We start from the raw sequence: 15,887 nt of genomic DNA, 5'->3' as shown, positions 1-15,887 counted from the left end.
ATAGGTATCAGGGTTTGGAAGAGAATAGAGAGCACTGAAGTTAGCCATGCATATGCTGTCACCTAATCTTTGACAAAAGCACCAAGAACAGATAATATGAAAAGGATAGTCTCTTCAATAAATGGTGTTTGGAAAACTCACTATCCATATGCAAAAGGATAAAATTACACCTATTTCTTATACCATACATAAGAATATACACTCAAAATGTATTAAAAATATAAATGTAAGACCTGAAACTATAAAACCCCTACAAGAAAATATAGGAGAAAAGCTTTTTACATTGGTGTTGGCTATGATTTTTTGGATATTTTACCAAAACACAGGCAACAAATGCAAAAATAAATAACTAGGATTACATCAACCTTAAAAGCTCTGCTTAGCATAGGAAATGACAAACAAAATAAAAAGACAACCTGTGGAATGGGAGAAAATATCTTCATTCCATACGCCTAATAAGCTGTTAATATCTAATATATATTAATATATAATATATATAATATGTGATATTATATATAATAATTAATAGTATATAATATAATAATATATATTACACATAATATATATAAGGAATTCATACAACTCAGTAGTAGAAACACAAATAACATGATTAAAAATTGGGCAAAGGACCTGAATAGTCATTTTTTCCAAATAAGACATATTAAAAAAAGTGCTCAACAGCACTGATCATTTGGAAGTTGCAATGCCACACAACAATGAGAAATCACTTCACACCTGTTAGGATGGCTTTTAACAAGAAATCAGGAGATAATAAGTTTTGGTGAGGGTATGGAGAAAAGGGAACTCTTTTACATTGTTGGTGGTAATGTAAATTGATATGGCTACGATGGAAAACAGTATGAAGGTTCTGAAAAAATGACAATCAGAACTATTACATGAACTACCAGCAATCTCACTTCTAAGTATGTATCTAGAAGGAATAAAATCAATATGTATGTTGAATAAAACCAACACCATTGATTTTATTCTTTCCCTCTCACGTTTATCACAGCACTATTCACAACGACCAAGGTATCACAAGAATCTGTGTATCCCATCAAAAGATGAAAGAAAATGTGATGTATAAATACAGTGGAATATTATTCAACCATAAAGACAAAAAGATATCCTGCCAATTGTGACAACATGGATGAAACTGGAGGCAGGCATAGAAATATAAATACTGTATGACCTCACTTATATGTGGAACCTAAAAAAAAATTTAATTAAACTCATAAAACCAGAGTGGAAAGGTGGTTGCCAGGAGTTAAGAGTAGGGGAAATGGAGACAATTGGTGAGACAATACAAGTGTTCAATTGTAGGATAACTAAATTTTGGGGATCTAACATTCAGCATGGTGACTAAAATTTATAATACTGTACTGTAGAGCAGCCTGGGTGGCTCAGCGGTTTTGCGCCTCCTTCAGCCCAGGGCATGAGCCTGGAGACCCGGGATCGAGTCCCACATCAGGCTCAGTGCATGGAGCCTGCTTCTCCCTCTGCCTGTGTCTCTGCCTCTCTCTGTCTCTCTCTCTTTCTGTCTCTCATAAATAAATAAATAAAATATTTTTAAAAATACTGTACTGTACTGCTTGAAATTTGTGAAGAGAGTAGATCTTCACACTCAAAAAGGTAACTGTGAGGTGATGGATGTGTTAATGCACTTGATAGTGGTAATCATTTCACAATGTCTGTACAATTAAATCATCACATTGTACACATTAAATATACATTTATTCTTGGATAATCATCAGTCTTGGTGGCTAGAAAGATAACAAGACCCAACTGTCAATTATCAATCTCATTACAACAAAGTTATTTCAGGATTTCTCTCTACTTATATGATACATCCTAAGTAATATGAAAAACTCCACCCATGTGTACCATGAAATTTCCTTTTTTAATTAAAAGATTTATTTATTTAATTTGGAGAGAACACAATAAGGATGGGGCAGAGGAGGAGGAGATAATCCTCAAGCAGACTCCCTGCTGAGTGCAGAGCCCGATGCTCAATCTCATGACCCCGAGATTATTACCTCAGCTCAAATCAAGAGTCAGATGCTCAACCCAGTGAGCTTCCAGGCACACAGGAATACAGTATTTCCTTGAGTTTTATTGCAACCTGAAGTAGATATGTTGTTGCTGTGCATTCCCTCAGATCATCTCTTCAACTAGTGTGTGTGTCCACACTGCAGCTTTGACAGCCCTTGCTGCTAATGGCTAAAATCTTGACCTCAGACATTTTCTCTGGGCAGTAGCCTCACCTGCAGGAAGTGGAAAGGCCCAGGACTTCTGCATCTCTTTTCACCTCACCATATCCAATGACACCGCCCATCATAAGTGACTGAAATTGCACCCATACTTGGCTTTCCTGTTTCTCTCATCCATTGCTGATTTGGGGAGGGGGATTGCTTCATAAATAAATAACTTGGATTTATATATTTGACACAGGATCGGCTTCTCAGAGAAACCAAACTACAAACAGTTACTGAATTCTGATAAAAGAAACTATAGAAGGAAACATATCATTTCTAATCTGAGATATTTATGAGCCAATTCACCTCTTCCATCTCTTTTCTCCTTTGACAGCGAATTTGGAGACCACATTTTGGAAGCATCTTTATGTATTCTTGAATCACAATTTGATGGAGCTTTGCCCTCTAGAACTTCTTTCTCTTTCAGAGGTTTATGACTGATATATAAACCTTTATTATGTAAACCCACTGATCTATCAAGGTGGTTCTTTTTAATTACTGAAACATAGTCTATCCTATCCTGACTAATAAGGGCCCTTTTATTGCATTTATGTATTAACATCTTATTCCTTCACTAGATTTGGAGAAGAGTACATGTGACTTATATGTCTTTATATACTACTTCATGTCTAAGCATAATAAATGCCCCATTTCTATATATATATATATAGAACAGTGGCTGAATAGTTGAATGGTTGAATGCTCAAATGAATTAGTGAAAAGTGAGTAGCAGGAATATTCACACCATCTAGGTAGGCTGATTCTTCCCAGTGTCAGAAAGAATAGTTCATATAATTTAGCAAACTCTGTTACCATATAAAAATAACTCATAAAGTCTCATAGTTTTAGGATAGAACCAATACTTAGATCCTTAGAAATACACTGCCAATTCAAAATAGTTGAGTTAGAAAGTCTTATGAGAAGCTGACCAGATTTGTTTTTCAGATATTATGCTATTTTCTTGGCCTCTGATCTTGGGGAAGTGTTGGCACATGGCTCCAGTTCCTGCTTCTTAGATTTGCTTCCTGAATGGAGAAACCCTGGGCACTGTTTTCCTTTGTTCGGGTGGTTAATTATGTTTCAGGGTGGTACTCACAGGGCAGAACACTTTTATAGCTACTTACTTCAATCTGGCCTCTCTGCCAATCCTTGTTCCACTTGTGGTCAGTGAACCCAAACTCTGGAGAGGTTAGTTTCCCACCCAAACTGCCCACCCAGGCTGGGAGCTTGAATTTAGCATTTGCTTTCCCTGTCAATTTCATCTTTTTCCATTTGCTTTTACCCTCCTCTGGTTCTCATCGAGTTGAACCCAGCATGGTTTTCCCTTAGTTAACTGCTGTGTTGTTCTAGGCATTAATATCATTGTCAGCACAGTTGTGTGAACAAGTTTTATTGGTTATTTTGGGCTTTTTCTGCCAGTAGGAAGACTAAGTCTATAATAGCAATCAAATGCCTCAGAGAACTATTCATTCCATATTTGTCACTTGCCAATTCCATTGAAGAGAATTTCAACTTCCTATTTGAAATAATACTATTTCTGATTTTAAAAATTAATAGGACATGAATGGAAGGAAAAGAAAGTTAAATTTCACCTATAATTCCATCATTCAGAAATAAACACAACTAAAATTTTGATATCTTTTTCACTCCCTTTCACTCCTTAGCATTTATGAACAATTAATATAAACATAATCACATATGCACACATACCCAAACTTTTTTCTTCAAAATTAAGATGGCAGCACCTATGCAATTTTTAATTTAGCACCATATTGCATAAATTTCCAAACTCTTTAATTATTGTTATATGATATGGTTTCTAATGACTAAAATAATTTCTTACATGAATGACTCGCATTATATGCAAACCATTTTTTGATGCACATAAGGAATTTCTTTATTACTTTTTGCTATTATGGATGCTTTAAGATGAACTGTTCTTATATATCAATTTGTGCATATACAATTATTTGCTTAAGAGCATCTTCTAGAATTGGGCTCTCTGGGTAAAAATGTATAAAAGCTTTTGGGTCTCTTTACTACTTTGTATTTCTTTCCAACAAGTTTTTGGCACTATATTTCACACTTTTTATAGTATTAATAATTATTACTCATAATCTTCATTAAACATATTAAAATTAGATGTCACTTTGTATGTAACTCGCTTTTCTTTAAATAATATATTCTTTATATACTTAAGTCATAGATTCAGTACCTCCCTTAAATTATTGATATTTTCTTTTTTCCTTCCCTTTTTCATCCAAATTATTTTTGTTGTCTGTTTGTTTGGTTTCTTATACTTTATATTAGAGGCTTTCCTAAAATGCTTGCAAATTCTGGTTTCTTTACTGTATTTAAGATCGAAGACCCTGAAAATCTGATTATAAACTCTGTGCATATGATGAGACCTATTGTTCTTAAAATTCACAGAAAAATTTTTAGAGTAGGCCATTCCTGGGACCTCTCAGTATCAGTCTCTTTAGTGCTCTTGGTGTGATCAGATTTCCCACTGCAAAGTTCTTATTGAGCAGGTCACAGGTGTTGTCCTGGTCTGCCTGGGTTATTGCTGTTGTTATAGCACACCTGCCCTAACCTTTCCTCGTGCCCCTCAGTCCAAGGATCCTCTCTCTATAAGCCTTCAGAGAGTGAGCTCTAATTTATTTATTTATTTATTTATTTATTTATTTATTTATTTATTTATTTAATTTATTTTTTTATTTTTATTTTTATTTTTATTTTTTTTGAGAGTGAGCTCTTAGACATCCCACAGGGTGAGGGAGGGCCAGTTACTCAGGGAAGAATGGGAGAAGGGTTGGAGGACATCTGTTCTCATCCAATTTTCCATTTCCCACACACCTCCCTATTGCTCAAAGGTGTGTGTGGACATTAATTCCTGAGTCTTTTGAAGATCCTGCACTGCACATTAGGCCAAAACACTCACTCATATGCTTACCAGGTTGTAAAGTCCTGTTGTCTCTATTCCTACTTTCTGTATTTCTCTGAGTTTATGTCTTTCAAATAATGTCTTTACTGATGTAACAGTGGAGTTTCAGAGGTGGCAATATGGATGGCCCAAAGCCAACTTTGAAGTTAGGCATTTGTCTTACAACAGCATATGATTGATTGTTTTTTAAAATGCAAATGGGGGGGGGGATCCCTGGGTGGCTCAGCGGTTTGGCGCCTGCCTTTGGCCCGGGGCGCGATCCTGGAGTCCCGGGATCGAGTCCCACGTCGGGCTCCTGGCATGGAGCCTGCTTCTCCCTCTGCCTGTCTCTGCCTCTCTCTCTCTCTATGTCTATCATAAATAAATAAATATTTAAAAAAATAAAATGCAAATGGGAAGTTTTATATTTTAAGTGGTTGAACGTATTAAACTTTATTATCATAAGTAGTATGACTAGACTGACTTTAGTAATTGTTTTATGTATAATATTTATACTACCTTCCTATGTCTTTTATTTTGTCATTTGCTTTCTTTTTCTTTCATTAAAATAAAATCTACTTATGATGGTTTCTAGACACTTATTTTACTCTATTATTATAAAATCAAATGCATTAACAAATCACTCTACCTTTTTTTAGGTAAATTTAAAAGTTGAGAATGCCTTTAATCTTACTTCCCCACCTTTGACTGCACATTTATGAATATAGACCCAAATGATGAAGATTACCTTTGAAGTATTATTCTTTGCTGTTATTATTATTATTTTTATTATTGTTATTATTAAAGCATAGCTGACACAGTGTTACATTAGTTTTAGGTACACTATATGGTGATTTGACAAGTCTATACATTATCTTGCTCACCACAAGTGACAGCTATCATCTGTCAGCATCTGTCAGTAGTATAGTGTGTCAGCAACATACTATACTACTGACTGGAACCAACTAACCCTTAGGGCCAGGGAATGGGATAGTGACAAGCAGGGGCAGAATGTATGTATCTTGAGCTCAGGAGACCAACTTCCATCCATGGGGATGACCTTCAGCGGGCAACTGGAGAAATCACGGTCTGAAGGGGCAAGACCCCCGGTGTTCATATATTTTAAGGTTACGTATATAACTGCAATAGCTGTCAGGCTATTACAATATCATTAACTATATTTGCTATACTATACCTTTTATCCCCATAAGTTATTCATTCCATAAACAGAAGCCTGTATCTCTCATTCTCTTTCATCTATCTTGCCCATACTCCGACCACCTTCTTCCCCACCCCTAACAACCATTAATCTGTTCTTTGTATATAAGAGTCTGTTTTTTTGTTGGTTGGTCAGTTGGTTGGTTGGTTGGTTTTGTTTTTAAGATTCCACATATAAGTAAAATCATTTTGTCTTTCTCAGTCAAACTTATTTCACTTAGCATAATACTCTCTAGATTCATCTACATTGTCACAGATGGCAAGATTTCATTGTTTTTATGGCTAAGTAATATTCTTCTGTGTGTGTGTGAGAGTGTGTGTGTGTGTGTGTGTGTGTAAGTGTATCATATCTTTTTAATTCATTAATTTATTATTGGACACTTGAATTGCTTCCATATCTTGGCTATTGTAAAGAACAAATTGTGTATTCGTTCTCTCTGGGCAAATACCCAGTAGTAGAATTACCAGATTATATGGTATTTCTATTTTTCATTTTTAAAGGAAACTCCATGCTGTTTTCCACAGTAGCTGTACCATTTTACATTCCTACCAGCTGTACATGAGAATATCTTTTTCTTCACATCCTTGCCAACACTTGCCATTTCTTATCTTTTTAATTCTAGCCATTCTGGTAGTGTGAGTGATATACCATTGTGGTTTTGATTTGGATTTCCATGATGATTAGTGATATTGAGCATCTTTTCACATGTTCATTTGTCATCTTTATGTCTTTGAATAATAGTTCTTGTGTTGAGTAATGTCACATTTTCAACATTTAACTGTACTAATATTTTAACAAACATTATTTCAACTTAACTTTAACCATTGTTTGGGCTTCCATGTGATTTCTTATTATACAATTTTCTAATTCTTCAATTTTTCCTTCGATTCACCTCTAGATCAACTAATAATCCTTTAAGCATGTCTTTCAAGAATGCTGTTGTTTTCTGAATTTTGCAGAGATGAGACTCTTTCTTTAGTGGTCTACATAATGATTTAGCTCAGTATAGAGTTCGAAGCTAGTGATTTTTCCTTGGGAAACTCTGTTGACATTCTTTCCTTTCATTATGGTATTCAAATATTACAGGTATCACTTTCTTTCATAAGCTTTTGTGTAAAAAATAGAACTCTACTTTCCATATTTCCACCTGAATTCTGTCTGACTCTCAACCTCCATTCCTTAGAACTGGTAGAAATTCTTCTTGAAATATCCATTTTAGACTTGTTCCATATACTCAAACATTGTGTGCAGTGGAGAGAGAAGCTTGAAAGATGACAAATGTCTTGGTTTGCCCATAACTGAGGGGTTTCCCTAGACATGGAACTTTCTGTACTAAAACCGCAAAAGTCCTAGGTAACTAGGACTAGGTAACTTAGACATATTGGCTATTCTAGATATAGACTTTGGTCTTTGGTTCCTGTAGTTTGCTTTTCTTGTGATTATTATAGAGGGCTGATAGGCTCTTCAAGTTCAATTGTTCTCTACTGCTTACCGTATGTGCTTGGCAGACAGAACCTTTCTGCAAAGCTTCCAGCATATGCGCCTAAAGAAATAAGATTTTGTCAGTTCCACAGAAGAATTGCTAAAGAACAATATATAGCTCCCTCTCTCTCTTCTTCATAGCCATGGGGCATATCTTTCTAGTCTAGGGATAATCATTCTGCCCCAATGGTCAGAAACCTATACCCATGAAACCAAGCAAACTTTGGTTTTATAATAAAATCTTCCAGGATCTCCTAAGAGCTTAAAATTTAGGGAAAATGTGCACAAAGATTTGCACCTTCCTCTTTTCTTCCCTGTCTCATGGCTCCTTCCTCTTTTCTTCCCTGTCTGATGTCTTTCTTGGAATGATCCTTCCTCTTTTCTTCCCTGTCTCATGTCTTTCTTGGAATGATCCCATGTAGAGCTGTTTACCTGTTTGGAAAGGAAAGGAGAAAAGAAGTTGAAATCTAAACATGGCATCCAGCCCCATAGCTTTAAAAATACTAATTCTCTAACAAATGTTATCCTCCACAGAAACTTGTTTATGGTTAAAACATTGGGATTCTTTTTTTTTTAATTTTAAAAAATTAAAGATTTTATTTATTTATTCCTGAAAGACACAGAGAGAAGCAGAGACCTAGACAGAGGGAGAAGCAGGTTCCTCACAGGGAGCCCAATGTGGGACTCAATCCCTGGACTGGGATCACACCCTGAGCAAAGGTTGATGCTCAATTGCTGAGCCACCCAGGCATCTCAATTTTAAAATTATTTTTAAACAAATATTGGAAACCCTTTTGAGTTGCAACTTTAGATTTCTTGTCAGCCCAGCAAAAATTATCAATTAATCAGCTTACGAGGCTTTGATTTAGCATATATTCCAAAGCACAAGGGGGCCCATGTAATTGTCAACTGTGATCTTTGGGATCCTTTGGTCATAACAGATTATTTTTTACTTATTTGCCTCCATGTGATGGGTTTTGCTGTTTTCAAACATTGTGTACAATGAATATAAGAAATAACACGAAAGTTATTTTTCTATGATCAGTAGTCTTATACCCTTCTCTCCTTCGTTGTGCAAACTTACTGTACGTAAAACTTTAGACTATTCTCTATCTCAAGAAAAAGTCAAGCAGCTTGACCGCTTCTTAGGAATAGGTAAACTGAAATTGATAGAGACTTTTAAAGAGTATTTTCATTCATTTTTTTCTTTTCCAATTTTCATTAACAATAGAAAATCGGTTCCCTCCAAGTAGTCTTAGAAAACTTTCTTCAACTATATACTTTTCCTTACAAATCTGGCTACATGGTTGTGCTAGTGCCCATCAGAGTAGACAGTCCTGGTAAGAAAAAATAACAAATGTTCCTGGGCATAGTGGAAGTCACATAATGTTGCTTTTCTTCCTTTTTTTACTTCATTTGGAAGGATTGATGGGTACTATTCGGTAAGGAATAAAAACCTAAAAGTTTCCTGTGGAAGACCTTATCTTATCTATGCTGCTTCTGAATCCAATCAAGTAACCTGAAGTCTTTACCATTCTCAAAGAACTCATTGATTTCTGCTCCCAAGAGACCAGAAATATTGTGACCAATAAGAGTGCTAACTTTTTGGCCATAGATATTCACTGCATCTGTCAGCTGATCCAGTGTTTTGACAGTATCCAAAATAATCATGTCTATGCTGTAACTTTAGTTCTATTATTTTCAGTTTTTTAACTATATTTAATGTACATCTGTGTCTAAGTTTATATCCATCTATGCCTGCTAAGTGGTTTTCTAAAAAATTTCTGATCATCTCTGTGGTTTCATGTTGTATATTAAAGTGTTCTGTCAATCACAATGTAAGATATGGACCTAGAATTAATTTGCATGCCTTCCATTTCACAATTAATGTGTTATTTGCCTTGCATTCACTTCTTTTTTTTTTTTTTTTGGCTTTTATTGGTTCCATTAGATTTTATTTACATTTATCTTAACAGACTTCTGCAGTTAATCAAATAAATTCAGCAGTAAACCCAAGATGACTGTTAAAATGATTAAATAAACTTTCTTAGCCACATTACAGCTCTCCAGTCATTATACTCTTTGCCTGAATGTATTTATAAATAAATGCGTGCATCACAGCTAGCCAATTGTCAGTGGGTATTCTGGGAGAAAATGATTCAAGGGGAGCTGTTTTATGTCATATGTTTTTATTGGAGAATTTTTACCATAGCTTCTGTTTGGGAGCTCCTTTTTGAATCTAGGATTATAATATTAAGACTAAACTGAGCATTAAAAACATTTGGACATAGATCAAACTCATATCACCAAGCTTCTACAGTGTAAAGTTCTTCATTTCTCTCTTTGTTTACAACAAATTGATAATAAGGATATTATAATTCTCTTTTTACTATTGGGAAAATACTTAAATTGTCTAAAGTACTTTAAGAGTCAGTTATTCTGACTCAAATTTTAATGTTCTTTTACTTTACTATTGGCTCTCAAATTATTTTGATGATAATACATTCAGGTCCTCAAAATCCTCTTAACTCTCCCATTTACACTTTACATATTGGTGGGAGAAAGAGGAACATTTGTGCTAAAAAACCAAAATGTCACAGTCTAAGCAAAATTTGTTCAGGGTGACTTAAAAACAGAATTTATTAAGTAGAATTTATTAAAATCAAGAAAAGCAATTGAAAAATATACCCAACTCAAGACTAACATAGATGATGCTCTGCCTTCTTAAGCACTGCCAAATTTCCAATGATATATGTAAGTACCACATATCAGCAGCTCTGCAATACTGCTAAATGCTATCTGGGATCCAGACTTCATAGCAGAAGAAACACCCACAGTAAATGCCAGGGATGCATCAATTTTTGTTTAAAAAATTACATTTAGTAAGTCACAATAACTCATTTAAAAGGTGAACCTCAGTTATATATAAATATATGCTTGGTTGGGGTTGATTGTCACTGAATCATAAGAACTGAAGAAGAAACTGGCATCTTGGAACACTTCCACTCATTGGGTAAATTCTTTCTGCCTAACAGGAGGTTGCAGCCGAAACCATGAAAGATCACTACAAGGTGGTTTTCACCTAATTTTAAAACTATGTTCCTTTGAAGGAAAATATCTAAGCAAATATGCCACTGGGCTTTATGCCAACTTACATACTGAGATTTAGTAAAAGTTTTTTTTTTTTTTTAATAAAATGATTGAGAAGGAGCATAGAATCTAGTTCCTCTCATATATTTTAACATCATGACACGAGTGGAAAATTATTATCTTTAATCAGCATACATTACCTGGAAGTGATGAGAAACACTAATATATTTTCTGTAGTTCATTTTTTAAATTCTTTTTTTAAAGATTTTATTTATTTATTTATTTATGAGAGACAGAGAGAGAGAGAGAGAGGCAGAGACACAGGCAGAGGGAGAAGCAGGCTCCATTCAGGGAGCCCGATGTGGGACTCGATCCCAGGCCTCTAGGATCATGCCCTGGGCCAAAGTCGGTGCTAAACTGCTGAGCTACCCAGGCTGCCCTGTATTTTATTTAATAGTAATAGAAAAAGTGAAAACCCAAAGTTTAAATTGATGTTTTCAAAAGTTTTGATGAGCAACTTAAACTTGCTAAACAACATAACTTTTTTTTGTATCACTTTGTATCGCTTGAAATGGTTACATGCAATAATTTCAACTGATATATTTTTAAGTGGTTATTAAATTGATTTAAATTGTGTCATTTCTTATAACTATCTCTGTAATGTAGTCATAGCCCCCTAATAAGACATGGCATATTGGTTGTAAAAGTGATACACGACTTCATGTTCCCTGGCTTCAGATTTGTATACTCTTAGAATATTGTCTACCTAACAGGGGGGTAGACTTTGCACTTGAATGATAATAATAATAATAATAATAATAATAATAATAATAATAAAGCAGACCATAGCATACCAAGGGAGTTTACAGGTCTGTTATAACCCCAGTGCAGTTCTTCAATCCCCTGTATTTTTAAAAATTCTTCCCCATTTGTACCAGATTTTCCTCCAGTTCTAGCTTCTCAAAATTATTTATAGACATTTATTGAGCATTTAGTTTGTGCTAAAAGTTCATCTTAGTGTTTTGTGTATAAAGTAGTTACTGTAAACCAATATAGAATAGGTGGTATTATTATTCCACTTACACTGAAATAAAACTAAAAAACCCTGTGTCCAAGATTGCAGACTCTGGCAGTGTGACTCGGCATTTCCTCTCAACCACAATCCCTTAGACTGGTGCTCTCCTGCTTCAGGCCTTCCAAGGGAAGAGAAATTAGCTCACTTGCAGAGATAACCCACCCTTTTCTTAACCACTTCTTATGTTTACACCTGCTTTTTTTCATGTTGAGCTGCTATCTGATTCCTGATAATTACCAAAGTCTGGTTCTCCCTACTAGGTAATGTAAAATTATGCCTCATTGAAGATTGCTGAATTCAGGGCCACCCTTGAGAGATATTTGGAGACAGCTCTTCAAATAGCAGGTTTTTCTTCTCCAGTCTTGGTACACCTCATTGTTATTTGTTTTGGAATGTCTTTGAGACCCTTGACCTCTCCAGCACTTCTCCAGGCAGGAATTGTCCTCTTAAGGAATGATACCAAGACTCAGCATAAAGTCTCTGGGATTCTTTGACTCCTATGTAACAAAGACATACATGAGCTTTACCCCTCAGATGCCTAAACGTCCCTCCACTGGTGAAAAATCGGGTTAGAATTTTGGCAGTCTTGTTACAAAGTTGACATTAATGTTGTATGGACAGAAAGGAAGGACCAGATTGCTTACTTAAGATCTTGTGATGCATAAGGGGTTTATGTTATCACTCCACAGTAAGGGAGTCAGTAATGGAATATCATGGATTGTGGAGTTCTTCATTGTGAGTTCTGTCCTTTAACCCAGCTCCCTACAAGTGAACCTACTCTTTCAAGTACTCCCTTGCAAACATCAACTGTGCAAGTGAGAGAAATAGTGTGGTCACAGTGGGAGGCGATCAGCCAAAACAAATTGGGGGAGAGATGAGAGATTGTGAGACTGAAGGCTCTTGTTTGAACTTGGAGTTGAACGAGACCTGCCTGGGACAAAACTAGCACATGAGACAAATTAAGGAAATAAAATATTTGGAAATGTACTCTTGGAATAATAGGAGACTTCGAGGTCTGGCTTTTGCCCAGGGGCTGGAATTGGTGGTTCTTTGGTCTAAATGAAACATTCAGTCATTAAAAACTGAACAAATATGGTTAAGTCGCATTCAGAAGGAGAGTTTGACTCATTCTTCAATTCCTAATCCTCTGCAAACAGTGTATACAATTTTCTAACAATGTGATTTAATAGTATTGAAGTGAGATTTTATTTTCCAATTTTCAAGCCATTCTTGACAATTAAACTGAGTGTAGCCATAGACAATCTACAAAGAAAATACCCATGTTGGGTCAGGAAATCTAAAATTCTACCTCTGCACCGCCATTAGATATCTTATCTCTCTGCGTTAATTTCTTCCCAGGTAAATTAGGATTAATCTACTTGCTTCACAGAATTAAATGTAATGTTCTACAAGAAAATAATTTGTAAAGGATAGCCTACTGTTTAAAAGTCAGTTATCATTAATATTTATGATACTATCCATATATTTTTTAAGATGTTATTTATTTATTCATGACAGACACACACACACACACACACACACAGAGTCAGACACAGGCAGAGGGAGAAGCAGGCCCCACACAGGGACCTGTTGTGGGACTCAATCCTGGGTCTCCAGGATCACGCCCTGGGTTGAAGGTGGCACTAAACCACTGAGCTACCCTGGCTGCCCACTATCCACATTTCTTAAAGATTCTTTTCTATGTATAAAGTTCTTCAATATTATAAATAATCATTTAATTGAAAATCTCTTAAAAAGAATCCTTATTCTTATATTAGAGATTGATGGCCAACCAACAAACCCTTTCTTCTCTTCTTCCACAGCAGTAGAATTGTAGTTGGTACAGTTCCCAGACTTCCTTATAGTTAGATGTGGCCAGATGTCTTCGTTTATGTGAGTGAAAGTGACATGTGCCACTTCCAGGACAATTTCTTAATAACAGGCTGTGCTTCCTGAGTTTTCCTTTTTACTGACCACTAGTTCTAACTTGGACATGGTGATATATCACACATGAGGAAGACCCCTTAAAGGATGGTAGAAAAATACAGCTTTGAAACCTGGATCTCTGAATCGTCCCATGAACAAAACTGCCTGATACCATGGTAGATATTCCCTGCATTGTTTTGGATAGAGAAATAAACTATAGTTTTTGGTGCCTGTTTGATACAACTGTTTAGTTCATCTTACCTATTAAAAATTATATCCATTATGTTCTGAGATGTTTCCATGTTTTCTCTGTGATCCCAGAAAACATATAGGGGAAATGTCCTAATTAGGAAATGTCCTAAATAATAAAACCTCTCAAATTGGCAACATGGAATGAATAGCATTGATAACCCAATACTGATTAAATGATCAAGAAGTTCGAGTTTTTGGGATGCCTGGGTGGCTTAGCAGCTAAGCGTCTGCCTTCAGCTCAGGGCGATCCTGTGGTCCTGGGATCAAGTCCCATATCAGGCTCCCTGCATGGAGCCTGCTTCTCCCTCTGCTTATATCTCTGCCTCTGTGTGTGTGTGTGTGTGTGTGTGTGTGTGTGTGTCTTTCATGAATAAATAAAAAAGGAGTTTGAGTTAATATTTAGATAATTTTATATTTTTAAAATAATTGCAAAAATAATGCATAGGGTTCCATTTACCCTTCCGCCAGCTTCCTCTTATGTTAACATCTTATGTAACTATAAAACATTTATCAAAAACTAAGAAATCAAACTTGGTACTATTTTATTAATCAAAGTACAGACCTTATTCACATTTTGCCAATTCTTTCATTAATGTTCTTTTTCTGTTCCAGATCTAACCCACGATTCCACATTGCATTGGCATTCCTAAGCAGTCTCCTCTCATCTTTGAGTCCTATCTTTTCTTATCTTTGATGGCCTTGACACATTTGAAGAGTACTGTAAAGTTGTTTTGTAAAAAGTCCTTCAACTTGGGTTTGTGTCATGTTTTCTCATAATTATATTGACATGAATTAATGAAAAGAATATCACAGAAATGGCATGCCCTTCTCAATACATTGTATCAGGGGTACATGGAGTTGATGTATATGACTGGTGATGCTAACCTTAATCATTCAATTGTGGTAGTGTGTGTTAAAGTTTTCCACTCTAAATTTACTATTTTTTTTTCCTGTTGTTATACTAAATGCTGTGGAGGAATAAATGCAAATATCCTCTTTCAGCTTAAACTGTCACCCACCTATCTTACTTTCCACCTGTGGATCTAGTCTGTGGCAATTTTTTGCTATAGTATTCTAATGATAGTCTTCTATTTTCTCTTGGTACTTTTAAATTTGTTCATTAACATTCTTTTTACTTATTCTAGTTAGGTGTCTAGGAGTGGGACTGCTTGGTCATATAGGTATATGCTGAATTTAGAAGAAACTCTCAAAGTCCTCTCCAGTTTGGAAATGGCTGCAGCATTTTGTAAGCCTGCCAGCAGTGTTTGAGAAGTTTCAACAGCTCAGCATGCTCACTACTTTTTGGTATTGCTAGTTGTTTTGATTTTAGACATTCTAATAGGTGTATAATGATGTCTCATTATGGTTTTAACTTGTGTGTCCCTAATGATTAATGATCTTGAACATCTTTTCATGTGCTTATTCCTACTATAACCACAGTCTGTTCCTTAAAATGAGTTAATAAGGACTTTAAAAAAAATTCATACCCTGCAGAAATTCAAATGATGGAAAATTCACAAAAAGAGTGTTAAACTAAACTTGAAATAAGTGTTACTTTTTCAAGAGTAAGAAATGCCAAAAGCAGAACTAAGGAAGATGCTAAAACCCTTTAGATTTTAATGCCTGAGTGACCTGAGGGAGTTCCTAATATAGCCCATCCAAGTC

Source organism: Vulpes vulpes, chromosome 7 (assembly GCF_048418805.1).
Source record: "Vulpes vulpes isolate BD-2025 chromosome 7, VulVul3, whole genome shotgun sequence".
NCBI lineage: Eukaryota > Metazoa > Chordata > Mammalia > Carnivora > Canidae > Vulpes > Vulpes vulpes.
Note: the sequence above shows the minus strand (reverse complement) of the source record.